Source organism: Bombina bombina, chromosome 11, assembly GCF_027579735.1.
Source record: "Bombina bombina isolate aBomBom1 chromosome 11, aBomBom1.pri, whole genome shotgun sequence".
Taxonomy (NCBI): Eukaryota; Metazoa; Chordata; class Amphibia; order Anura; family Bombinatoridae; genus Bombina; species Bombina bombina.
Window position 1 is genome coordinate 117,446,600 of NC_069509.1, and position 14,516 is coordinate 117,461,115.

At 42.3% G+C, this 14,516-nt stretch overlaps 1 pseudogene; it reads left to right on the forward strand.

Annotated features, from left to right (window-relative positions):
* The first annotated feature begins 485 nt into the window (after positions 1-485).
* On the forward strand, positions 486-1,877 carry LOC128642429 (ribonucleoside-diphosphate reductase subunit M2-like; annotated as a pseudogene).
* Positions 1,878-14,516: the final 12,639 nt, after the last annotated feature.

The following is a 14,516-nucleotide window of genomic DNA, read 5'->3' on the forward strand; positions in this document are numbered from 1 at the left end:
CAGGAACCCACCACCACAGAAGCTCAGAAGGAACAGTTTTCACCTTAACCTCAGCAGCCTCAGAGGGTGAAGGTGTTTAGGAAGAGACCCAGAGGCAACCCTGCAGCCTGCCAACAGCACTCTCAAGGATAATTAGAATATACCTGAAATTTGTTATATTTAGTAAGACATTTTCTACATAGCTGCCTCTGCTAACTGGTACATGCCCTGCTGCCTAGGCACATGTATCCTTCTCATAACTGACCTAATATTTGGGATTTATAACATGGGCCCTCAAATAATGCTCTGTGTTCCATCATATACATATTGCACATTTTTACTTTCTATGGGCTCATATTACATTAATTTATAAAGAGTTAAGTGCATTCAGTTTATTCTCCTGTTAGCTTCCCCTGTTTAGTGTAGTTGCGGGCTACAGCGAACGCGGGTACATTTTATTATTTTATTTATTATATCACGTTATTAGTTTTGTACTTTATTTTAACATGTCTTCCCACACACCATTCTGAGTTTTGGACAGCAACGTTCCTTCTATTAAGCTCTTGAGCCTAAAAGATCAAGAAAACACGCCTCCCAGCCTGAATGCTACTCAGGTTTTGGCAAGCAAGACAGCCCGCAAACTGTTACAAGACACTGAGCCTGACCAGCAAATAAAAGTTCAAAAGGATCTCAAGAGTGATGAGCATCTCTTGAGAGACAATCCACGTCGCTTTGTGATCTTTCCTATTCAGTATCATGATATCTAGCAGATGTATAAGAAAGCAGAAGCTTCTTTCTGGACGGCAGAAGAGGTGGACCTATCCAAAGACATTCAACACTGGGAGTCATTGAAGGCTGATGAGTGTTACTTCATTTCTCATGTGTTGGCGTTCTTTGCAGCAAGTGACGGCATTGTAAATGAAAATCTGGTGGAAAGGTTTACCCAGGAAGTTCAGCTCACAGAAGCCCGTTGCTTCTATGGATTCCAAATTGCAATGGAGAATATCCATTCTGAAATGTATAGTCTTCTCATTGATACCTATATTAAAAATTCTAAAGAAAGGGAATTCCTCTTTAACGCAATTGAAACACTACCGTGTGTGAAAAAGAAGGTAGACTAGGCGCTGCGCTGGATTGGTGACAAACAAGCATCTTTTGGTGAGCGTGTAGTAGCTTTTGCTGCAGTGGAGGGGATCTTTTTCTCTGGTTTGTTTGCATCAATATTCTGGCTGAAGAAAAGTGGTCTTATGCCTGGTCTCACCTTCTCTAATGTGCTCATTAGTAGAGATGAAGGTTTGCTCTGTGATTTTGCCTGCCTTATGTTGAAGCATCTTGTACACAAACCATCAGAGGAGAAAGTTTATGGGCTTATTACAGATGCTGTCAGGATTGGACAGGAATTCTTGACAGATGCTTTACCTGTAAATCTAATCGGTATGAATTGCATTTTGATGAAGCAGTACATTGAATTTGTAGCAGATCGTCTTCTTTTGGAGCTTGGTTTTAGTAAGATTTTCAAGGCAGAAAATCCCTTTGACTTTATGGAGAATTTTTCTTTGGAAGGAAAGACTAACTTCTTTTAGAAAAAAGTAGCAGAATACCAGAAGATGGGAGTTATGGCAAAATCTGTCGATCACACTTTTACATTGGATGCTGACTTTTAGATGCAGTGCAACACTGTTTGGATGCAGCTTACTATTATGAAAACATGAACTTGCAGCCTGTTTACGTCATGGCAGACTTTAATAACCCAACAAGTTTTTATCTTGTGTTTACACCTGTCATGTCCGCATTACCTGTCTACATCTTAATACAGTAGTCTAGTTTACAGTAGATTAGCATACATTCATGGGTACATAAATGTGCAGCTTGGTGTATACAGTAATGTGTTAAACGGGGGAAGCTAACAGTACTTTTTATTGTAAATAATATTGTCTGTATATAATTTTGCAGAGTTAAGTGCTTTTATTAGAGCTTTAGATTATTATTTCTTACACTGTGTTTATGTTAATTGTAAATTCCTCAACACCATTTAATTGTTACCTTCCATGGCTTGCATTCAATGCCCTATTTGTCTTACTTTAGAGTGGTATATTTCATTACTTTTTATCCTTTTGGCCCAAATTTTGAGGGCAGGTAGTTATCCCTACTTTGGTAACAGTCTTCCCCTTTATCTTATTTAAAGGACCAGTCAATGCAGTAGATTTGCATAATAAACAAATGCACGACAAGAAGACAAAGTAATAGCACTTAGGGCTCCATTTATTAAGCAGCGGATGCAGCTTCAGAGTCCCATCATTTCAGGTTCGTCTGAAACAGAAGTTAAGAAGCAGCGGTTATAAGACCATTGCTCCTTAACCTGTCCGTCACCTTTTAGGTGACGGATTGAAATCTTTCCGATCCAATCCAAATGATTGACAGCCCCTGCTAATGGCCGATTGGCTGTCAGTGAGCAGGGGGCAGCATTGCACAAGCATTTCACTAGAAAATATGCTTGTGCAAGGTTAAATTTAGCGAGGTCGAGCAGACATGATCCGCTACAGCTCGACTATTAATACATCTACCCCTTAGTCTGAACTTCAAACGAGTAGTAGATTTTTAAAAAATAAATTGCAAAAGTTGTGTCTATTGCCACTCCCCCTGTATCATGTGACAGTCATCAGCCAATCACAAATGCATAGACGTATATTCTGTGAATTCTTGCACATGCTCAGTAGGATCTGGTGATGCATAAAGTGTAAATATAAAAAGACTGTGGACATTTTGTTAATGGAAGTAAATTGGAAAGTTGTTTAAAATTGCATGCTCTATCTGATTCATGCAAGTTTAATTTTGTCTTCAGTGTCCCTTTAACTATATGTTCACACTATCAAAATTCAGTTTTTTTTTTGTTCATTGTTCTTGTTTTGTTTACTGCATGTTGTAATGATATTTGAGTAACACAAAAAAACAAAAACGTATATTTCTGCTGGTATTCTACTCTGTCTCTCCCCCTTCCTTGCTGCCTTCTTCTTATATTCTATGTTTTTTATGGGGAAGAGGGGTTGAGATCTCTATCTGCAGTGTCAGTTTTTTAATCAGCCAACTTCCTTTGAAGAATCTGCTCCCCGGTAGCCTATTTTTTGTGACAATGGGGTTATTCTAGGTCTCTCTCCCATGCAAGTCACTGTTTATGTTTTTGTATTGGATATGACCTCCCAGATAATTAACTTTGTCTCACAAAACTGGCTTTAATTGCCCTACTAAATGATCCATCACTTTAAATTGGTTTCGCAAGCTTAAAGGGGATATTATATCCCTCCAGGAGTAACATTTTGTAAGGGGAGTTGAACATAAATTAGCATTTAGGGAATTGCAGACTAGTCGTTTTGCATCTCACCAAAAGAGAAAAATCAACGGGTTAGGGATTTTGTTCCATAAACTTATTTCTTTCTTCCTTAAGAATAGATATGATGACCCAGAAGCCAGGTATTTGATTTTAACCATGTTATTGTTTATTCGGCCAGTGACACTGGTCAATTTAAAGTCCCCCAATAAGGGACAAGCTGTTTTCCTTAGGGTGGTATGCAACAAGCTCCTAGAGATAATAATTGGTGGGGACCTCATCATAGCCCTTTGTCCTGTCCTTGATTGTTCTCATGGTAGGAATTCTGTCTCTAGTAAAGCAAAATCCTCAGTTTCAGCCTTCCTAGAAATTGTAACTATGTCTCTAACTATAAACCCCTATGCGGCCATATACCTACCACAAGTATCTATTAACCCCTATACTGCTACATAACACAAACGCAAACTAACCTAACCCCCTCTAAACTAAACCCTAAATTACAATAAAAATCTAAGTTAAATAAAAAAATAATAAACTTAAATAACTACAAACCCAAAGCAATGTAACCCTACTCTACCAAATAAAACATCTAAACTAAGCCCCCCTAAACTACTCCCCCTAAACTAACCCCACTAAATTACAATAAATAAAAAAAGTTAGATACAAAAAATAAAAAGAAGTTACAAAAAAATAAAAATAAACTACAGTATCCAACCCCCCCCACACCCAAAAAAACCCAAAACCCTAACACTAAAAAAAAATTACAATAGCCCTTTAAAAAGGCCTTTTATAGGGCATTACCCTACAGTGATCAGCTCTTTGGAATTAAAAAAACTAAACAACAACCCTATCTACCTTAAAGTAAATCCCCCACTCCATAAAATAACAAAATCTAACTAAAAAAAAACATAGGCTAGAAAATAAAAGTTAAAATAAAAAATCCTATTCTTAAAAAATAAAAAACCCACCCAAAAAGAGCCCTAACTAACCCCAAAAGTGATACTCGCCATTGGGTAATCAAGCTGCTCTTGATTTGACATTGGGCCCTCTTCATCCCGGTTCCTGGTGCTGGGGGCCATCTTCACGGCGGCGGAGGACTTCGGCGGACTCTTCCATCACCTCTGCATCATCTTTTCTTTGGCTCTCTTTGGGCAGCTCTCCTCTTCGTGTGGTCGCTGACACACAATGAAATTCTGAAAGCGTGGAACCCCAATAATACAGGAGTACCACTTAATCCTGATTAAAATCAGCCAATAGCAAGTAGGCTTTTAAATTTAAATGATCCTTTTCTATTAGAAATAAAGATCAAAAACCCTTTCTATTAAACCTATAGGAGCTGTGGGGCTACATGTATACAAAACAATTTCTTTATATCTATTTAATTTGATAATTCAAAAGTATGTATTTTAAGCATAGTTGTAATTTTAGAAAGGTTTTTTCAACTTTTTGATGTGGTCTTCTTTATTTTTAGAAAAAGATTTATTTTTTGTGATATTAATACATCATTGTAGCTGTGACTTTCAAGGTTAATGAAATGCAGTTATGTTAAACTGTAAAGTCATGGATACTGTCTTCTATGACATATTGCTATAATGAAAAATGCATCTTCTTCCTAAACACAAATGCAAAAATAAAACATGATTAAAATAATGACAATTCTTAAAATATATATTTTTGCATTATCCAATAAAATAGATATAAAAACATCAATGTGAATACATATAAAGCACCATATGCCCACTGCAACCTTACCCCACTACACTATTAATCCCTTTTGTGCCATAACCCCCAATGCAAACTAAACCCTCTACAATGAACAATTAAAAAACAAAAAACATACAACCAAAACCACACATCAGTAAAACACTTCTGATCAGGACTTCGGATGGTGAGTACAATTTTTTTGTTGTTTACTGCTGTTTTGTTTAATGTTTTTAGTGTTTACTGCTGTTTTGTTTAATGTTTTGTTGAGTTTGTGCTTATTTAGGGCTAGGTTAAGAGTGGAGCACAATAATGCGCTTACACGAGAGCAATATTTGCGCTACCACTCAGTAATACCAGCACAAGTAAATGTGTGCTGGTATTAAAATTTAGGCACAATGTGAATGCAACCTTGTGTTCACATTGCCTGAAAGTCTTGCATTCATGGGAACGCGCTTCCATAGGCTCCTATGGGAGCGTCGTTTTCATGCCGTCATACACGGCAGAGAACCTAGCATAGCGAAGGGGGTAAATAGTGCAGCAAAAAATAAATGTATTTGAATATATAATACATATATATATAAATATATTTGTTTATATGTGTATATTAACACAAATATATATATATATATATATATATATATATATATATATATATATATATATATATATATATATATATATATGTGTATAAGCATATACATATTAATTTACAGTAAAAACTCCCCTATTCACATCTATGTAAAGGCACTTTCAGTGACGTTTTTTTTCACTCCACATCCCCTAACTACTTCATGTGTATTTTATCTTATTTTATATAACAAGATCAAGCACAGATCTTCATAACTGTAAACTTTATTTTAAATGTTCCACCCACACACAAAATGCAAGAGCCACTTTCTGACTAAACCATAAGAGATAAACTTCCTATTACGTCTTATGTACCCTAGAATGAAATAAACCAATAACACACAACAACAGGTTTTGGGCTAAAGACCGGTCACGGTAACGTTTATTTATACAAAATAAACCTCTTAAATTAGGCTATTTAAATATGCCAACTTAGGCAACTTATTAATAATAATCACAGAGAACTGTATAAAGTTCTTAATCAAAAATTGGTGGCGGCAATGAACTAGCTAGTCTAACCACTACTGACAGACGGCCAGGGACCTACACATTGTTTGCAGCGCAGCACGGATTGCGCGCACCCAATTGGTAGAGAGAGAAAGCTGTAAGCTGGTAGAGCTATTTGGCCTATGATTCATAGGGGGGAGTAACCCCTAGGTCGGCACCTAGCGGGTGTTGTCTCCCCCATTCTAGGGCATCACTCTTCTCTATCCCTGCCCGCTCTCTGGGCCCTGACCGAAAGCCAGCTAAGGCATAACAACCAGCCTATTAAGGTGACCTCCTCAGATGAGTCGTAAAAACACGCCTGAAACAGGTGGAAGGCTACAATTAAAACCTGGGCTTAAAGGGCTAGTTCACATAAACCTACCCATGCCAGGGTGAACCCTACCGATTACCACTTTGAGCTGCCACCTCTTCTTCCAGGGACGGGCGGGCGGTGAAACCTCCTTTGAAGTCTGGAACCAGGAACAAAGAACAAAGAGGGCCTGATCCACTGCAGCCAGGACCTATAAAGGTAAGCAGAAACACCCGCCCCTACACTTGAAACAATGTAACTGCCTAGTACCCTCCAGACTTCAACTCAGTTATCCCTTAATTTTGTTACAGCCCCACTAGAGGGCCCTCCACTTCCATAAGAGATAAACTTCCTATTACGTCTTATGTACCCTAGAATGAAATAAACCAATAACACACAACAACAGGTTTTGGGCTAAAGACCGGTCACGGTAACGTTTATTTATACAAAATAAACCTCTTAAATTAGGCTATTTAAATATGCCAACTTAGGCAACTTATTAAAAATAATCACAGAGGACTGTATAAAGTTCTTAATCAAAAATTGGTGGCGGCAATGAACTAGCTAGTCTAACCCCTACTGACAGAAGGCCAGGGACCTACACATTGTTTGCAGCGCGGCACGGATTGCGCGCACCCAATTGGTAGAGAGAGAAAGCTGTAAGCTGGTAGAGCTATTTGGCCTATGATTCATAGGGGGGAGTAACCCCTAGGTTGGCACCTAGCGGGTGTCGTCTCCCCCATTCTAGGGCATCACTCTTCTCTATCCCTGCCCGCTCTCTGGGCCCTGACCGAAAGCCAGCTAAGGCATAACAACCAGCCTATTAAGGTGACCTCCTCAGATGAGTCGTAAAAACACACCTGAAACAGGTGGAAGGCTACAATTAAAACCTGGGCTTAAAGGGCTAGTTCACATAAACCTACCCATGCCAGAGTGAACCCTACCGTTTACCACTTTGAGCCGCCACCTCTTCTTCCAGGGACGGGCGGGCGGTGAAACCTCCTTTGAAGTCTGGAACCAGGAACAAAGAGGGCCTGATCCACTGTAGCCAGGACCTATAAAGGTAAGCAGAAACACCCGCCCCTACACTTGAAACAATGTAACTGCCTAGTACCCTCCAGACTTCAACTCAGTTATCCCTTAATTTTGTTACAGCCCCACTAGAGGGCCCTCCACTTCCATAAGAGATAAACTTCCTATTACGTCTTATGTACCCTAGAATGAAATAAACCAATAACACACAACAACAGGTTTTGGGCTAAAGACCGGTCACGGTCACATTTATTTATACAAAATAAACCTCTTAAATATGCCAACTTAGGCAACTTATTAATAATAATCACAAAGAACTGTATAAAGTTCTTAATAAAAAATTGGTGGCGGCAATAAACTAGCTAGTCTAACCTCTACTGACAGACGGCCAGGGACCTACACAGTGTTTGCAGCGCGGCACGGATTGCGCGCACCCAATCGGCAGAGAGAGAAAGCTGTAAGCTGGTAGAGCTATTTGGCCTATGATTTTTAGGGGGGAGTAACCCCTAGGTCCGCACCTAGTGGGCGTCCCCTCCCCCATCCTAGGGCATCACTCTTCTCTCTCCCTGCCTGCTCTTTGGGCCCTGACCGATCGCCACCTCTTGCTGCCACATAACTGACTCACAACCATAACAAAACCTTTTTTTTTTTTTCTTAAACTACAGTAAGCAGAGCTTTTCGAATATCCCTGAGGAAAATGTCTAATCCCACATCAGCAAGATGGATGCCATCATGTTGATAGAGAGCCTTATTGTCAGCCATCAAAGTATCGTGCCTTATGGCAAAACTGCTTAACGCTGTGACCGCTCTCCCCATCTCCCTGTTCAGCTTCTTCCTAACATTGTACGCTGCCCTCTGAGTAACAATGAACCTGCAACGCAGTCGTGCAACTACGTTGGACTACCCAATCTTTACATCCTTGAGCCATGCGCACACCCAATGTATGTCCGAAGCTATTCTCCTAATGAGGTCCAAGACTGGGACGGACCCCATGTCATTCCCTCCTAGGTGCAACACAATAATACGAGGTTGCCCCCACCTCCTATGAGCATCCTGAAGCAGAGCAGGCAACTCGTCCCATGTTAAACCCCTGCATCCCAGCCACTGAATGTTAGCCCTGGATGAGGGGAATCGCAACTGCTGCCCGTCTGGCAGACGCAGTGCCCTGATGGTTGCCCAATGTACGAAAGAGTGCCCCACAATCCACACACGCGTCGGGGGGAATTCTTGCTTGCAACAACATGATAAGAGGCTTAGCCAACCTGTTAACCCACCTAAACAGATAATTTCAACAAACCTCTAACGCCCACACCAAGGTGAGCCCTGTGACCTCCCTTTTTGTGTGGGTAAAGCCCTATTGAAGCGTGTCCTCCACTGGTCAGATGTACAATTCAAATCTACCTGATTTCCACTGCCCCAGCCTCTTGATATCCACCTCAGAAGCCCCACTGCTAGCTGCGCTTGTCGCAGCCCCAATCCTGAATGAATGGGATGCAATTCTGGCAGGGTTGAGACCCGCCACAGATACTGCCCTAGCGAGCACCTTTTTAAACTTAAAAATCGACAGACGAGCCGTCCTCATGCACAAATAACTGCTGAGAGCCCTGTGGTCTCATGTGACAATATTCCTCGAAGCTCCTAACCGGGCAACATTCTGGAAATTCATGCCTGTGCAGCGGGAGCCAAGCCCCCTTCCCCTCTGGGTCTGTTTTCATCCTGGGGACTAGTAGTGACAGCCCACTTTCAGCAGGCCGCACATGTTCCCATTTGATGCCGCAGGCCACGCCAGCCCTGGACGTAGCCACCAATTCGCCTACTCTCAAGGCTCCCACCAGAGCAAATGCAAAAGCCACCCTAAATAGCAAAGCCACATACCTTGATGAGCACACTGGCTGCAGTGCCCCCACCAGCTCCCATAATCTTAAAGGGGTGATAGACTCTCTATGATCCCTGTTGGGGGGGGACAGCAGCCCCCACCCTTTTAAGACCTGCCTCACCAAAAACACGCCCGAGTAGTCAGGAATCCTGAATGTTTTGTGAAAGAACGAGATAGCAGACAACCTGCCCTGTGCTCCCAATCTAGATACCCCTTGTCTACGCAAGCAGGCCAACCAATCCAGCACATGTACCTGTGTAGCCTATTGTACCTGGAACCCCTGTTGTCTGGCAAAGCAAACCCAAGCCCTCCCGTGGTTTTCATAGGTGCTCCATGTCTTTGGTGCCAAAGAAGCCCTCACTAGGGGGATGATACATTTTCCAGCCTCCGCCATCTGCCAAAGAAAAGAAGGGCAAGATAAGTCATTTTTCTCAGCCCTTGGCACTACCCTCCTAAACTGCTCCCAGTTGAACCTAGATAGCGTGTCCGCCACCACATTTTTCACCCCAGACACATGCTGAGCTACAAAGCTAACGTTCAACTGTAAGGAGCGCAAAACACTAGATGCCTCAAGTACGTGACCACCTTTGGGATGATGCCAACAATCGGTATATGGCATAAACCACGCTCATGTTGTTCGACCAGAAAATGACCAATCGATTAGCCAATTTCTGTCCCCACAGCTCAAATTCCACTTATGATTGGGAAAAGTTCTAACAGGGTCAGGTTCTTAGTCAGACCCGTCCTAACCCAATCATCCAGCCAAGGAGCCGTGCTCCATTCGCCGTTCAAATAAGCACCATACCCAAAAAACCCTGCTGCATCTGTAAATAGGTGCAGCATTTGGTTAGAAATAGGGCCTTTCCTCCATATGCAGACACCATTGAAGTTCCTCAAAAAAATTTCCCAAACCTTGAGATCCTCCATCTCAGTAGACACCCTGATCCTAGCTCTATGCCCCTTAGGACCCTGAAACTGACTCTCCAGCCGCCTATTAAAGATTCTACCCATCTGTATCGCCCGGCCGCAAAGTTCAGCAACCCGAGCAGGGACTGTAGTTCCTTGCCACAGACAAAATCACCTGCAACAGACGGTCGACCTTGTCTCTAAGAAGCCTGCATTCTGCTGCCTGAGTATCTATCTCAATCCCCAGGAAAGTCAGGCAGGTACAGGGGCCCTGCGTTTTTTTCATTCACCAAAGGAACCCCATATCTCACAATCATATCTTGCATGATCACCATCAAGCGAGCACACTCATCAGAATCAGCCTTTCCCACTTGTAGAAAGTCGTCCAGATAGTGTTTTATATACAAGCAGAGTACTTTCCTTCTTTGATCCTTGTATACATATATAAACACATAAATGTATATGTATATGAGCATATACATTTATAGTGAACACACAGTCCCCCATTGACCTCCATGTAAAGGTTCTTTCAGTGTTGTTTTTTTTTCTAACACCCGACTCCTCTCACTTTATCCCCTTATAAAAAATTAATAAAGATGCTCATATGTTTATTTAATGATACTCTACTGTCCTCTTTATTTTGGGGGCAATTGGGGCAACTTTTTTTTATTAACTAGAGATCTGATCTCTGGTTAATGAATTCTAGTGCAAAGTGAAACTGCGAGCTTGCTGTCACATTAACCAGCCACTTGTAATGGCTGGTTATTTTACGTGCGCACTTAACTTTGCCCCTTTACGGACGCACGTTAAGATATCGCTCAATTGGTAATCTGGCCCTTATTGTTGTTTACTTTGCTAAATTCTGTGCTTTCTTACTCTTATTATTATTATTATTATTATTATCGGTTATTTGTAGAGCTCCAATAGATTCTGCAGCGCTATAAACAAAGGGGGAGTACAACAAAACAATTATAGGGATCAAATGGGTAGAGGGCCCTACCAAGAGTTGCAATATTGTAGTCAGCTCTTAAGAAGGTGATCTACAAACAGCTGGACTCTTAGGCTTACATGCTAAGGGGGTTCAGGGGATAGCAATGGAGGAGAGGAACTGGTATTAGGAAAGGTTAGTGTAGGTTGTATGTATCCCTGAACAGTAAAGTCTCTAGGGAGCACTTGGAGCTTTTAAAACTAGAAGAGAGTCTTGTGGAGAGAGGCAGAAAGTTCCACAAGATGGGAGCCAGTCTGGAGAAGTCCTGTAAACGAGAGTGTGATGAAGTGACAAGAGAGGAGGAGAGTAGGAGGTCATGAGCAGAGCGAAGGGGACGGGAGGGAGAGTATCTGGAGACAAGGTCTGAGATGTAGGGGGGAGCAGTGCAGTTCAGGACTTTGTATGTCAGAATGAGAATTTTGTGTTTGATCCTAGAGGCAAGAGGAAGCCAGTGAAGGGATTGGCAGAGAGGTGCAGCAGATGAAGAGCGACGTGTAAGGAAAATGAGTCTGGCAGAGGCATTCATTATGGATTGTAAAGGAGCTAGGCGACAGGTGGGGAGACAAAGTTGCAGTAATCAAGGCGGGAAAGAATGAGAGAGTGGATTAAAATCTTAGTTGTGTCTTGTGTAAGGAAGTGTCTAATTTTAGAGATGTTTTTAAGGTGGAAGCGGCAGGCTTTAGCCAAGGACTGAATGTGAGGAGTGAAAGAAAGATCTGAGTCAAATGTGACCCCGAGACATCGGGCTTGCGGGGTAGGGGTAATGATGGAGTTGTCAACAGTTTTAGAGAGATTGGGGGTGGAGAGTTTTGAGGAAGGGAGGAAAATAAAGAGCTCGGTTTTGGAGAGATTTAGCTTGAGGTAGTGAGAGGACATCCAGTTAGAGATGTGAGAAAGACAGTTAGTGACACGGGTTAGCAAGGAAGGAGATAGGTCTGGTGCAGAGAAGTAGATTTGGGTGTTGTCAGCATACAAATGATATTGTAAACCGTGGGACTTTATTAGGGAACCTAGTGATGACGTGTAGATTGAGAAGAGAAGGGAACCGAGGACAGAGCCTTGCGGTACTCCGACAGAAAGTGGTGACGGGGCAGAGGAGGCCCCAGAGAAGGCTGCACTAAAGGTACGGTTTGACAGGTAGGAAGAGAGCCACGAGAGGGCTATGTCACAGATGCCGAAGGATTGGAGGGTTTGGAGCAAAAGAGGGTGGTCAACAGTGTCAAAGGCTGCAGACAGATCAAGTAGGATAAGCAGAGACAAGTGGCCTTTTGATTTTGCTGTAAGTAGGTCGTTGGTAACCTTAACAATTGCCGTCTCTGTAGAGTGATGGGGACAAAATCCAGATTGCAGTGGGTCAAGGAGGGAGTTTATTGTAAGGAAATGGGAAAGGCGTGCATAAACTGTTTTTTTGAGAAGCTTTGATGCAAGAGGGAGGAGGCAAATAGGGCGGTAGTTGGATGGGGAGGTAGGATCAAGGGAAGGTTTTTTGAGGATGGATGTGAACAGTGCATGTTTCAGCGATGAGGGAAATATTCCGGTGCTGAGGGAAAGGTTGAAATTGTGTGTGAGTATAGGGGTGAGGGTAGCAGAGAGGGAAGGGAGTAGCTGTGAGGGGATAGGGTAAAGGGGACAGGTAGTTAGGTGAGAGCGCAGTATAAGTGCTGAGACTTCTTCCTCAGTGACAGGGGAGAATGAGCTAAGTTTAAGGTTATGTGGGTTGTGGTTGAATGAGAGCATTTGAAGGGGTAAGAGAAAGGAATTATGTTGAGAGCTTATTTCATTTCTGATGGAGTCAATTTTGTTATTGAAGTGGCTGGCAAAGAGAGGAGGGAGTCTGGAAAATATTTTGGCCAAACGTGAAGTATATTGGATTTTTACACTGAAAACCAGGTTACCACTGGGCCTAAATTCCAAGTACGATCTTATCAATTTTTGGGAACAGTACTTCTGTACATTCCCTTGCAACTCACATGATTAATCCATTATCCTCCTCCTTCTTATACACATTTACACATTTCATATATTCATTCTTTTATTCAATCCTTTTATGTTACATATAACAAATATAATGGCACATCTACATTCTCATATATATATCTGTAGGGCTTCTATATATTTTTTGGAATTTTGGAATAAGTAGTCTATCCGGTTATGCCCAGGGTAACCAATTCACATAAGGGATAAACCTCCTATTACGTCTTTCTTGTACCAACAAAATGAATAAATAAAGACACTTGACAACAGGTTATATGGGCTAAAGACCGGTCACGGTCACATTTATTAATAACAATAAGCCTTTAAAACTAGGCTTATTCAACTATGCCAAATAGGCAACTTTAAATAGATATATAACGAACTATATTAGTTCTTCGCTGGTGGCGACCAAGACTAGCTAAATTAACCCTTACTGCCAGACGGCCAGGGCCCTACACGGTGTTTGCAACGTGGCAGGCTGCCACGCCCAATTGGCAGGGAAAGAGAGCTGTAAGCTATAGAGGTATTTGCCTAAGATTCGTAGGGGGGAGTAACCCCTAGGTCGGCACCTAGTGGGTGTCACCTCCCCCATCCCATGACATCACTCATCTCGCCCCCTGCCCGCTCTCTAGGCCCTGACCGACCGCCAGCAGGGGCATACAACCAGCCCAGTAAGGCAATCCCCCCCAGAACGAGTCGTAAAAACACGCTCTAGGTGGGTGGAAGACTAAATTACACCCCTGGCCTTATTGAGCTCGTTCAATTAAACCTACCCATGCCAGGGGATAAGTCCCTAACCCTACCTAAAGCCGCCACATCTCCTTCCGGGGCCGGGCGGGTGGGGAAAGCTTGCTTGAAGTCTGGAACCAGGAAGAAAAGAGGGCCGGATCCACTGCAGCCAGGACCTATAAAGGTAAGCAGAAACACCGCCCCCCTACATGCAACATTGTAACATCTAGTACCTTCCAGACTTCAACTCAGTTATCCCTTAATTTTGCTACAGTCCCACTAGAGGGCCCTCCACTTCCATAAGGGATAAACCTCCTATTACGTCTTTCTTGTACCAACAAAATGAATAAATAAAGACACTTGACAACAGGTTATATGGGCTAAAGACCGGTCACGGTCACATTTATTAATAACAATAAGCCTTTAAAACTAGGCTTATTCAACTATGCCAAATAGGCAACTTTAAATAGATATATAACAAACTATATTAGTTCTTCGCTGGTGGCGACCAAGACTAGCTAAATTAACCCTTACTGCCAGACGGCCAGGGCCCTACACGGTGTTTGCAACGTGGCAGGCT